We start from the raw sequence: 11,143 nt of genomic DNA, 5'->3' as shown, positions 1-11,143 counted from the left end.
TCCGAGATTTGATGGATTTTTCAAAGATTTGTGGTGTTAATTTTGGCTTGATTTCCATTGATCAAGAAAAGGCATTTGATCGAGTAGAGCATGATTATTTATGGAAGACTCTAGATGCCTTTGGTTTTAATTTGGTTTTTAAAGGTTATATTAAAGTATTATATAATGACATTGAGAGAATGTTGAAATTTAATGGTGGCTTGTGTTTTCCTTTTAAAGTTCAGTGTGGAGTGAGGCAAGGTTGTTCATTATCAGGCATGCTCTATACATTGGCAATAGAACCACTTTTGCAAAGGTTGAGAAGGGTATTGAAAGGCCTCAAATTGAGGAACTGTGAAAGTACTTTTGTTTTATTAGCTTATGCTGATGATGTTGTTGTAATTGTAAAAGAGCAAAATGATGTGAACCTCTTAACGAAAACTTTGGATGATTTTGAAATGGTATCAGCTGCAAAAGTGAATTGGTCAAAAAGTGAAGCTGTTTTAGTGGGAGAGTGGATAACAGCACCCCTCAAAATCCCTGGTGGTCTGACATGGAAAAAAGATGGGTTAAAATATAGAGTTTATTTGGGGGATGAGTCTTTTCAATTAAAAAACTGGGAAGGGATGATTGAGAAAATAAATGGTAGACTGGATAAATGGAAGTGGATTAAAAAAATATTGTCCTATAGGGGTCGAACCCTTATTATTAATAACCTTGTTGCTTCATCTCTTTGGCATCGACTGACTTGTGTTGACCCACCACTACTTTTTCTTGCTAAGATACAATCGATGTTGATAGACTTCTTCTGGGATAAGATGCACTGGGTGATTCATAGCATCTTGTACTTACCAAAGGAAGAAGGTGGTCAAGCATTTGTGCATCTACAAAGTAGGACAGCAACATTTCGTCTACAATTTATACAACGTTTCCTGACAGGCCCAGAGTTTGTAAGTTGGAGACCAGTGGCAAGTGTTGTTTTAAAAACTGGTGCAGGTCTAAATCTGGACAAATCCTTATTTTTATTGGACCCAAAAACTTTAAAAGTGGAGAAATTTCCAGTTTTTTATCAGAATCTTTTTAAAGTATGGAGTCTTTTTAAACTCCAAAGGAGAAGCAATCCCACATCGTTGTATTGGCTTTTGGAAGAGCCATTGCTTTATGGTGCAAGACTGGACATTACTAATGCATCAATGTCACTGGCAAAAGCCTTTGTAAAGGCAAAAGTGGTGACTCTTCGTCAATTAACGAGTCTGGCAGGACCAGATTTTATGAAAGTGGATGCGGTGGCAACACAATTGGGGTTAAGATCCACTCGAGTGATTGAAAAATACTACGGAAGGTGAGGAGGAAGGTGGAATTTTTTTGGATTCAGAAAAAGTAGTGGTCATGGACCTTGAAGAAGTAAAGGGCAAGCGATTGTACAAGTCATGTGTGAAATGTTTTAATGAAAAAACATTAAATGGAAAAACTGATACACCTTGGCGAATTGTGTTAGGTTTGGATGAAGTTTTTAAGCCAAATTGGAAAACTTTTTACAAGCCACCATTAAATAAGAGAATTGGAGATTTGCAGTGGAGGATTTTACATTGTATTATTGCTGTAAATGCTTTTATATCTGTTTTGAATCCTGATGTAGGCCATGAATGCCCATTTTGCTCACAAAGGGAGACTGTGTTTCATGTTTTTATGAATTGTCATAGACTTAAACCTTTATTTGAAGTTTTACAAAATTTGATTAAGTCTTTTGATGAAGAATTTTCGATGCAAACTTTTATCCTTGGAGTTAAATATACAAAGAGACGACAGAGAGAGTGTCAGTTGTTAAATTTTGTTTTGCGCAAAAGCAAAATGGCAATATACATGAGTCGGAAAGATAAAATTGAACAAAATCAGGAGTTTAATCTGGTGTCTATGTTTGGTGCTATGGTAAAGTCAAGAATTTTGATTGATTTTAGGTTTTATAAAGTTACTTCATGTCTTGCCATGTTTGAGGATGTTTGGTGTTATGGAGGGGCTTTGTGGTCTGTTGTAGATAACAATCTTTATTTTACTCAATTTATGTAATTTATTTTAAATAGTTTGTTTTTAATGCTTTAAAACACTTAAATTGTAATAAAAGTGTTTTCAAAATTCAATTCTCTCTCTCTCTCTCTCTCTCTCTCTCTCTCTCTCTCTCGGATCTGGCCTTAATCCAGTATCTACATCTGTAGAGTTTGGTAACTGTCTACTCCCTCTTTATGAAACAGCAATGTGTTACTATGAATCATATAAAAAATTTGTTATGGTTATTACAACATCTTTATCTTGATCTCAAGGTTTCAGAATGACTAAGGGAAAATGCTGATAATCCACAAAAAATTGATAAATAAATAAATAAAATAAAGCGAACAAAAGTTGGCACAGCACTCTTTTGAACATTTTAAATGATTTTGTGACGTGCTTGTCAAGTCAAGTCACCTTTATTTATATAGCGCTTTAAACAAAATACATTGCGTCAAAGCAACTGAACAACATTCATTAGGAAAACAGTGTGTCAATAATGCAAAATGATAGTTAAAGGCAGTTCATCATTGAATTCAGTGATGTCATCTCTGTTCAGTTAAATAGTGTCTGTGCATTTATTTGCAATCAAGTCAACGATATCGCTGTAGATGAAGTGATCCCAACTAAGCAAGCCAGAGGCGACAGCTGCAAGGAACCGAAACTCCATTGGTGACAGAATGGAGAAAAAAACCTTGGGAGAAACCAGGCTCAGTTGGGGGGCCAGTTCTCCTCTGACCAGACAAAACCAGTAGTTCAATTCCAGGCTGCAGCAAAGTCAGATTGTGCAGAAGAATCATCTGTTTCCTGTGGTCTTGTCCTGGTGCTCCTCTGAGACAAGGTCTTTACAGGGGATCTGTATCTGGGGCTCTAGTTGTCCTGGTCTCCGCTGTCTTTCAGGGATGTAGAGGTCCTTTCTAGGTGCTGATCCACCATCTGGTCTGGATACGGGTGACTGCAGTGACCCTGATCTGGATACAGACTGGATCTGGTGGCTACGGTGACCTCGGAATAAGAGAGAAACAGGCAAATATTAGTGTAGATGCCATTCTTCTAATGATGTAGCAAGTACATAGGGTGTTATGGGAAGTGTTCCCGGTTCCGGTTTACCTAATTAATGCAGCCTAAAAATCCTTTTACGGATTTGGATATTAAAAGCATATTAGTATGTTATGTGTAAGCCAGGTTAAAGAAATGGGTCTTTAATCTAGATTTAAACTGCAAGAGTGTGTCTGCCTCTCGAACAATGTTAGGTAGGTTATTCCAGAGTTTAGGCGCCAAATAGGAAAAGGATCTGCCGCCCGCAGTTGATTTTGATATTCTAGGTATTATCAAATTGCTTGAGTTTTGAAAACGTAGCGGACGTAGAGGATTATAATGTAAAAGGAGCTCATTCAATTACTGAGGTGCTAAACCATTCAGGGCTTTATAAGTAATAAGCAATATTTTAAAATCTATACAATGTTTGATAGGGAGCCAGTGCAGTGTTGACAGGACCGGGCTAATATAGTCATACTTCCTGGTTCTAGTAAGAACTCTTGCTGCTGCATTTTGGACTAGCTGTAGTTTGTTTACTAAGCGTGCAGAACAACCACCCAATAAAGCATTACAATAATCTAACCTTGAGGTCATAAATGCATGGATTAACATTTCTGCATTTGACATTGAGAGCATAGGTCGTAATTTAGATATATTTTTGAGATGGAAAAATGCAGTTTTACAAATGCTAGAAACATGGCTTTCTAAGGAAAGATTGCGATCAAATAGCACACCTAGGTTCCTAACTGATGACGAAGAATTGACAGAGCAACCATCACATCTTAGACAGTGTTGTAGGTTATTACAAGCAGAGTTTTTAGGTCCTATAATTAACACCTCTGTCTTTTCAGAATTTAGCAGTAAGAAATTACTCGTCATCCAGTTTTTTATATCAACTATGCATTCCATTAGTTTTTCAAATTGGTGTGTTTCACCGGGCCGCGAAGAAATATACAGCTGAGTATCATCAGCATAACAGTGAAAGCTAACACCATGTTTCCTGATGAGATCTCCCAAGGGTAACATATAAAGCGTGAAGAGTAGCGGAGGTACTCCATACTGCACTTGTGATCTATATGATACATCTTCATTCACTGCTACGAACTGATGGCGGTCATATAAGTACGATTTAAACCATGCTAATGCACTTCCATTAATGCCAACAAAGTGTTCAAATCTATGCAAAAGAATGTTGTGGTCAATTGTGTCAAACGCAGAACTAAGATCCAATAAAACTAATAGAGAGATACACCCATGATCAGATGATAAGAGCAGATCATCAGTTTGAAGGTTTTGGGGACATATCCTAATGACAATGAGGAATTTATAATAGTCAGAAGAGGAACTATGACTTCTGGAAGCACCTCTTTTGGGAGCTTAGATGGTATAGGGTCTAACATACATGTTGTTGGTTTAGATGATTTAACAAGTTTATACAATTCTTCCTCTCCTATAGTAGAGAATGAGTGGAACTGTTCCTCAGGGGGTCTATGGTGCACTGTCTGATGCGATACTGTAGCTGACGGCTGAATGGTTGCAATTTTATCTCTAATAGTATCGATTTTAGAAGTAAAGTAGTTCATAAAGTCATTACTGCTGTGGTGTTGGGAAATGTCAACACTTGTTGAGGCTTTATTTTTCGTTAATTTAGCCACTGTATTGAATAAATACCTGGGGTTATGTTTGTTTTCTTCTAAAAGAGAAGAAAAGTAATCGGATCTAGCAGTTTTTAATGCTTTTCTGTAGGATAGGTTACTTTCCCGCCAAGCAATACGAAATACCTCTAGTTTTGTTTTCCTCCAGCTGCGCTCCATTTTTCGGGCTGCTCTCTTTAGGGTGCGAGTATGCTCATTATACCATGGTGTCAAACTGTTTTCTTTAACCTTCCTTAAGCGTAAAGGAGCAACTGTATTTAAACTGCTAGAAAAGAGAGAGTCCATAGTTTTTGTTACATCATCAAGTTGTTCTGAGGTTTTGGATATGCTAAGGAATTTGGAGACATCAGGAAGATAACTTAAAAAGCAGTCTTTTGTGGTAGAAGTGATGGTTCTACCATACTTGTAACAAGAAGTAGAATTTACAATTTTGGCTATATGATGTTTGCACAAAACTAAATAATGATCTGAGATATCATTACTTGGCTGCATAATTTCAACACTATCAACATCAATTCCATGTGACAGTATTAAATCTAGAGTATGATTTCGACAATGAGTAGGTCCTGAAACGTGTTACCCCAATAGAGTTCAGAATGTCTAAATGTATAAATGCTGATCCCAATGCATCTTTTTCATTATCAAAATGGATATTAAAATCACCAACTATTAAAACTTTATCTGCAGCCAGAACTAACTCAGATGTAAAATCACCAAACTCTTTAATAAAGTCTGTATGGTGCCCTGGTGGCCTGTATACAGTAACCAGTACAAACATTACAGGGGATTTATCATTAATATCTGTTTCTCTGGATAATGTTATATGAAGCACCATTACTTCAAACGAGTTATACTTGAAGCCTGTCCTCTGAGAAATCCTGAATACGTTGTTATAAATTGAAGCAACACCTCCCCCTTTGCCTTTTAGATGCGGCTCATGTTTATAACAGTAATCTTGGGGGGTGGACTCATTTAAAATAATGTAATCATCAGGTTTTAGCCAGGCAGCTAGCAGACGGTCGGTTTAGCCAGTCTGTCTGCTTCCTGACCTGGGCCCCGTTAGTCAAGTATAAACACTAAGACTATTTGCCATATTTCTAGAGAGAAGAGTGGCGCCACCCCAGGAGGGATGAAGACCATCTCTTTCAATGGGTCAGGTCTGCCCCCAAAAGCTCGTCCAATTGTCTATGAAACCTATGTTATTCTGTGGGCACCACTTAGACATCCAGCCATTGAGTGATGACAATCTGCTATGCATCTCATCACCACGGTAAGCAGGGAGGGGACCAGAGCATATTACAGTGTCTGACATCGTGCTTGCAGGTTCACACACCTCTTTAATGTTATTTTTAGTGATCTCCGACTGGCGAAGTCGAACATTGTTAGCGCCGGCATGAATAACAATCTTACTGTATTTACGTTTAGCATTAGCCAGCACTTTTAAATTTGCCAAGATATCAGGCGCTCTGGCTCCCGGTAAACATTTGACTATGGTGGCTGGTGTCTCTATATTCATGTTCCGTACAATAGAATCACCAATAACTAGAGCACTTTCATCAGGTTTCTCAGTGGGTGCATCACTGAGTGGGGAGAACCTGTTTAATGTTTTGATCGGAACTGAAGAGCGGTGTTTTGACCCACGACTACGCTGCCTCACTGTCACCCAGTTGCCCTGCTGCAGGGGCTCTGTTTCCGGAACCGGACAATGTACAGGAATCCCTGAGCTAGACGCATCCAAAGCCGTATCTAAAGCCCTAACATTCTTACTGTCCTCAATTAAAGTTTGGATGCGTGTCTCTAATTCTGAAATCTTCTCTGTCAGCCTAACTATTTCCCTGCATTTATCACATGTGAATCCCTCATCTGCGACAGAGATAGATAAACTGTACATGTGGCAAGAGGTGCAAATAACAATAGCAGGAAAAGCCATTACTCACCGTGCTTGATGAAATATTCTTACTGCGGTTGTTTGATGAACTTGTGAAAAACTGGAGTGAGAGAGAGAGGAGAGGAGAAAAGAAAACAGGGATAGGTTCGAATGAAAACGCTAATGACAAGCTAACGAGTGCTAACGCTTTGCAGGTGTACTGCACTCACGGATATAAAATAAAAGTGAATGATCAAAATTGATCTGATAAGATTGATCGATAATATCAGAAATATGGTGTGAATTAAGTTATATTTTATCACTTTAAAAAAACAGAGAGTGAAAGTAAGATAAAGATTCTAGAGAAAAAATAAAAATAAATAAATAAAAACAGCTACACGGAGCTACGATTAGCAACAGAAGGCCAAGTAGAGAAAACACTGTCCAACAGCGACCAGTTTGTGGATTAAAGATTTTTTTGTCATCCTACAGCATACATTTTTATCCAAAGCAATTACAATAATGAAAATATTCGGTCTATTTTCAAATAATTAATAAATGTATTTTAATATTGTATATTGTAATATTTTAATTAATGTATAAAAATTAATACTACTTGTAAATTAAGTTTTTTTTATTTAATAGTTTGATTAAACATGATACATCTTAAAATTATAGATTGAATCTTTATGTATTTCAAATATTTTGGTTACACATACTTTTATTTACATTTTTGACATAAAATTTCTAAATGATAGATTTAAAATTTTATAAATAATTACAAAGAAACAGCAAGTGACACTGATTTTAATTAGAATTTTGTGATTTTTTTATTTTTTATTATTTTATTTATTTATTCATTTATTTTAAGTATAAAGGCTGAATAGTATTTTTTTTTTAATGTAAAACATACTCCCCATAATTTTTGTTTTATTTACCAAAAAACACACACAGAAGAAGATTTTCAGAATAAGACAAGCAGCAAAGAGCTATAGGAAGGCCAGATTAAGCACTACATGTAAAGAGAACATGGCCATCTGGCATTCTTTATATTGCCAGACACACTCATACATCAATTGTTGTTCTTCATACAGTATTGGATCATCATTACATCACAGTGACAGCTGCTCTGTGTTCCTGCAGTGTGATTTCTGTTTCGAACACTCCCTCTATAATTCCACCTTAAGACACCAAAAGACCTTTGGCCTATATTCAGTGAAATTCTTTAAAAAAGAGAGAGCTCTGGATGAAACATCGAGAGTCTTTGAAGCCAGTATTTATGGATCTGTTCGCTTAAGGATTCACAGCCTGAAACACCCATGCTTTCGTCTGAGCGAACCTACATTTGTTCGGAAAATAAGTCTCATATATCCTCATAACTAACTTAATAGCTCATTATCTTTGAATTATTATAATGTTAATCCCATTTAATCAAAAAGAATAAGCATCTCTTGAATCAGGAGTGCGATTATCCAATTCCTATCATTTTTTTTTCTCCAGGAATGTTGGAATCAGCTGCTCATCTGCACACAAGATGGCTGGCAGTTTCGGATCTGTCTAAAATTCCTCCTGTGACCTCCAGAGGAATCTTGTTCAGGCAAAGAATGTTTTTTTTTAAATGTGTCAAGAAATGTGTGTTTTACTTTATCATTTTACTTTAAGGAAATTATGATGAACAGATTTAGGTCAGCTTTTACGTTTAAACAATATCCGAGCAGTCCCAGATTTCAGAAATAAACATTAAAGGACAACTATTTGATTTCTTTGTTGTTAAGGAATAATAATAATTTATAAAGAAGCAAAATTTTACATGGCAAGCTTTGTTTATTCATTATATTATTTCAAGTATTACATACATATTATTTATACTATACTTAAGAGTGGCAACCTGCAAATTTGACCTAAACTGAAACTGATTTAATCCACGCTAACACTTTACTTGAAGCCTTTATGTCTTATGTCTAATCAAAACTATTTTTATAATGCATTATACATAAAGGCTTTAAGTAAAGTGTTACCAAATTAATTTTGTTGGTGTAAATTAATGAATTTAAGTTGATTCAGTTAAATAATATTTTGATATACTTGAATAAGGCTATTCATCTCTTACTTTTTTTAGGTCACTATTTTTCCTGTGTAATTATAGTATGTATGTATATAATGAATTTAATAAAATAAAATACAGTACATAGAAGCACCTTATTAAGATGTAATTGATTTATATAATAAACATATATTAATATTTAATTTAATAATTAACAAAAGTAACATATACTGTAGATGAAAAAAAATCTTGCTTAAAGCATAAATCTAGCAAAACTTAAGAAGGTTTAATGTTACTCATTTTTTTATAAATATGAATTTTACATAAAAACATATATAAATCAAAATGAAAAAACATTATGTGTCCACATGTTCATGTGTAACTAAAAATTATGTATTGTATTTTTGTCTAGTGATATTTTCAGCGTAGCTACTTCAGTGCCATTGTGACTGGATTGTAACAGCATGTTATTACTCATAAATCTGTGCCAGTCAAGAACGTTTTCATAAATAAAGCCCCAACAAAATGAAACCAAAAAAGACACTGAGTCCATTTTGAGATCTCTTTATTCAGATCCCCTGTTGAATACCAGAATGTGTAAAAAGTGTCAAATCTACACATTATATAAATTCTACCGTCCTCCTACAGTGAGTAAACACAGAGCAATGTGCTGGACACTGCCTCACACGTCCTAAAAGAGTCCAAAATCATCCGTGTGAGGTCTGCCCTTCCCCAAGAAACATTTTTGTGTCCATTCCTGCAGTTGTTGTTCTTAGTTTCTTGATATTTCAGCTCATTAAAACATCTATTTCTCATGGAATGTGTGTAATCCATCTTCAGATGTGACACTGATGCTATAAAATGCAAAAAGATCATTAAGCAAATGTAATATTTGGATAAGTCATGGAAACCCGTCTTTGCTTTGGTGAGGAACTCTGCTGTGCGTTTTAAGCTCAGCTGTATCCCGGAATGTGAGTGAAGATGCCAAGTGGACACACGCAACCCCCGTCACACGGTCTGTTTACGTTCCAAGGTTTTCCAGAGAATTAAAAACAGGGGCTTGTGTTTGTGTGCATTTTTCCCCAATTACCAGAAAAGAAATCCCCTACCAGATCGCTCAGCGTTGCTTTAACTGATTCGAAAACGATGAACATTTCCTCCTGTGGGCACATAAACATCTGGACACTAAAACAACCACAAGACTGGTCAGTTCTTAAAAATATTCTTCAGGTTGTTCATAGTAAAGTCAGCATGAAATGCAGTTTGCAAAACATTCATACTGCAACATGTTTTCAGGTAAAAAAAAAATAATTTGTTAAAATGTCTGTATATCTATTTAAAAAATGGCATTTGTGTTTTAAGAAAGAAAACTATTATTTAGATTAGAAAATTGACTATTATTTATTAATACAATGCTTGAGTCAAAATATATGGTAGTCGGTTTCCAACACAGAAATAAAAAATAAAAAAGGCAATTGTGACTTCTTATATCGCAGTTCTGATATTTATACAATTCTGACTTTTCTCAGAATTCTGAGTTTATATCTTACAATTCTGACCTTTCTCAGAAGTCCGAGTTTAAATCTTACAATTCTGACTTTTCTCAAAATTCCAAGTTTAAATCTTACAATGCTGACTCTTCTCAGAATTATGAGTTTAAATCTCACAATTCAGAAACTAAAAATTGCAACTTTTTCCTCTCACTTTCTGTTTTGTTTTTGCTTGGAACTCTGATTTCATATCTTGTGTCCAGCTGTGAGTTTTTAAAAAAGTAATGTTAAAGAATTGTTAGGAAAATTCTGAATTGTGAGAGAAAAAGTCACAGTTACCTTTTTATTATTAAAACCATAAAGGAAATGGCTTCCGTAAAATCTGCTCCATTTTTTAACATGTATAAAGCAAAACATCTGTTAACCCAAAGGTTTCAATTTTGGTCCTCGGTTACTAAGTGTGCAAACAGTAAAAAAGTTTACAATCTGAAACTTGAGACGTTTTACAGTTAAACCAAAAGCATTGTTAAAATCACAACTCTTAACCACAGAGTCAATTTAGAGATTGCAGCCTTGAGATTTACACAAACCTCTGTACCCCTTAAACCTAGCGTCTAAAACTAAAAATAAAGATTAGCCTACTTCTGAGGAAATTAAAACAAAAATCATTACCATAAGCTCAAAGTCCTCTCAAGTTTTTCCTGAGGGCTCACAAAAAGGAGAAGAGGAGGATAAGAGCTCCCTTTTGCTTTAGAAACACCCTGAACAAACGTTTAGGCTAAATGCTAATGCTAATGCTGCAGTGTTTCCATCTGATATTCAGAGTCTCTGGGTGGGGATTCTTGCCCAAGAATTCACAAAAACATGTTTTGTCTTAACCCTTGTCAAAATTTGTACCGGACTACAAATTACAGCATAGAAGAAGCCTGGTGTTATTCATCTGAATCACTAATGAATATCATATGACCGTCACATCTGATCCCTGTATCAAATCAAACCCATGCATTTCACCTAAACTCAGGAATCT

This window comes from Carassius carassius, chromosome 43 (assembly GCF_963082965.1).
Source record: "Carassius carassius chromosome 43, fCarCar2.1, whole genome shotgun sequence".
Classification (NCBI taxonomy): domain Eukaryota; kingdom Metazoa; phylum Chordata; class Actinopteri; order Cypriniformes; family Cyprinidae; genus Carassius; species Carassius carassius.
Note: the sequence above shows the minus strand (reverse complement) of the source record.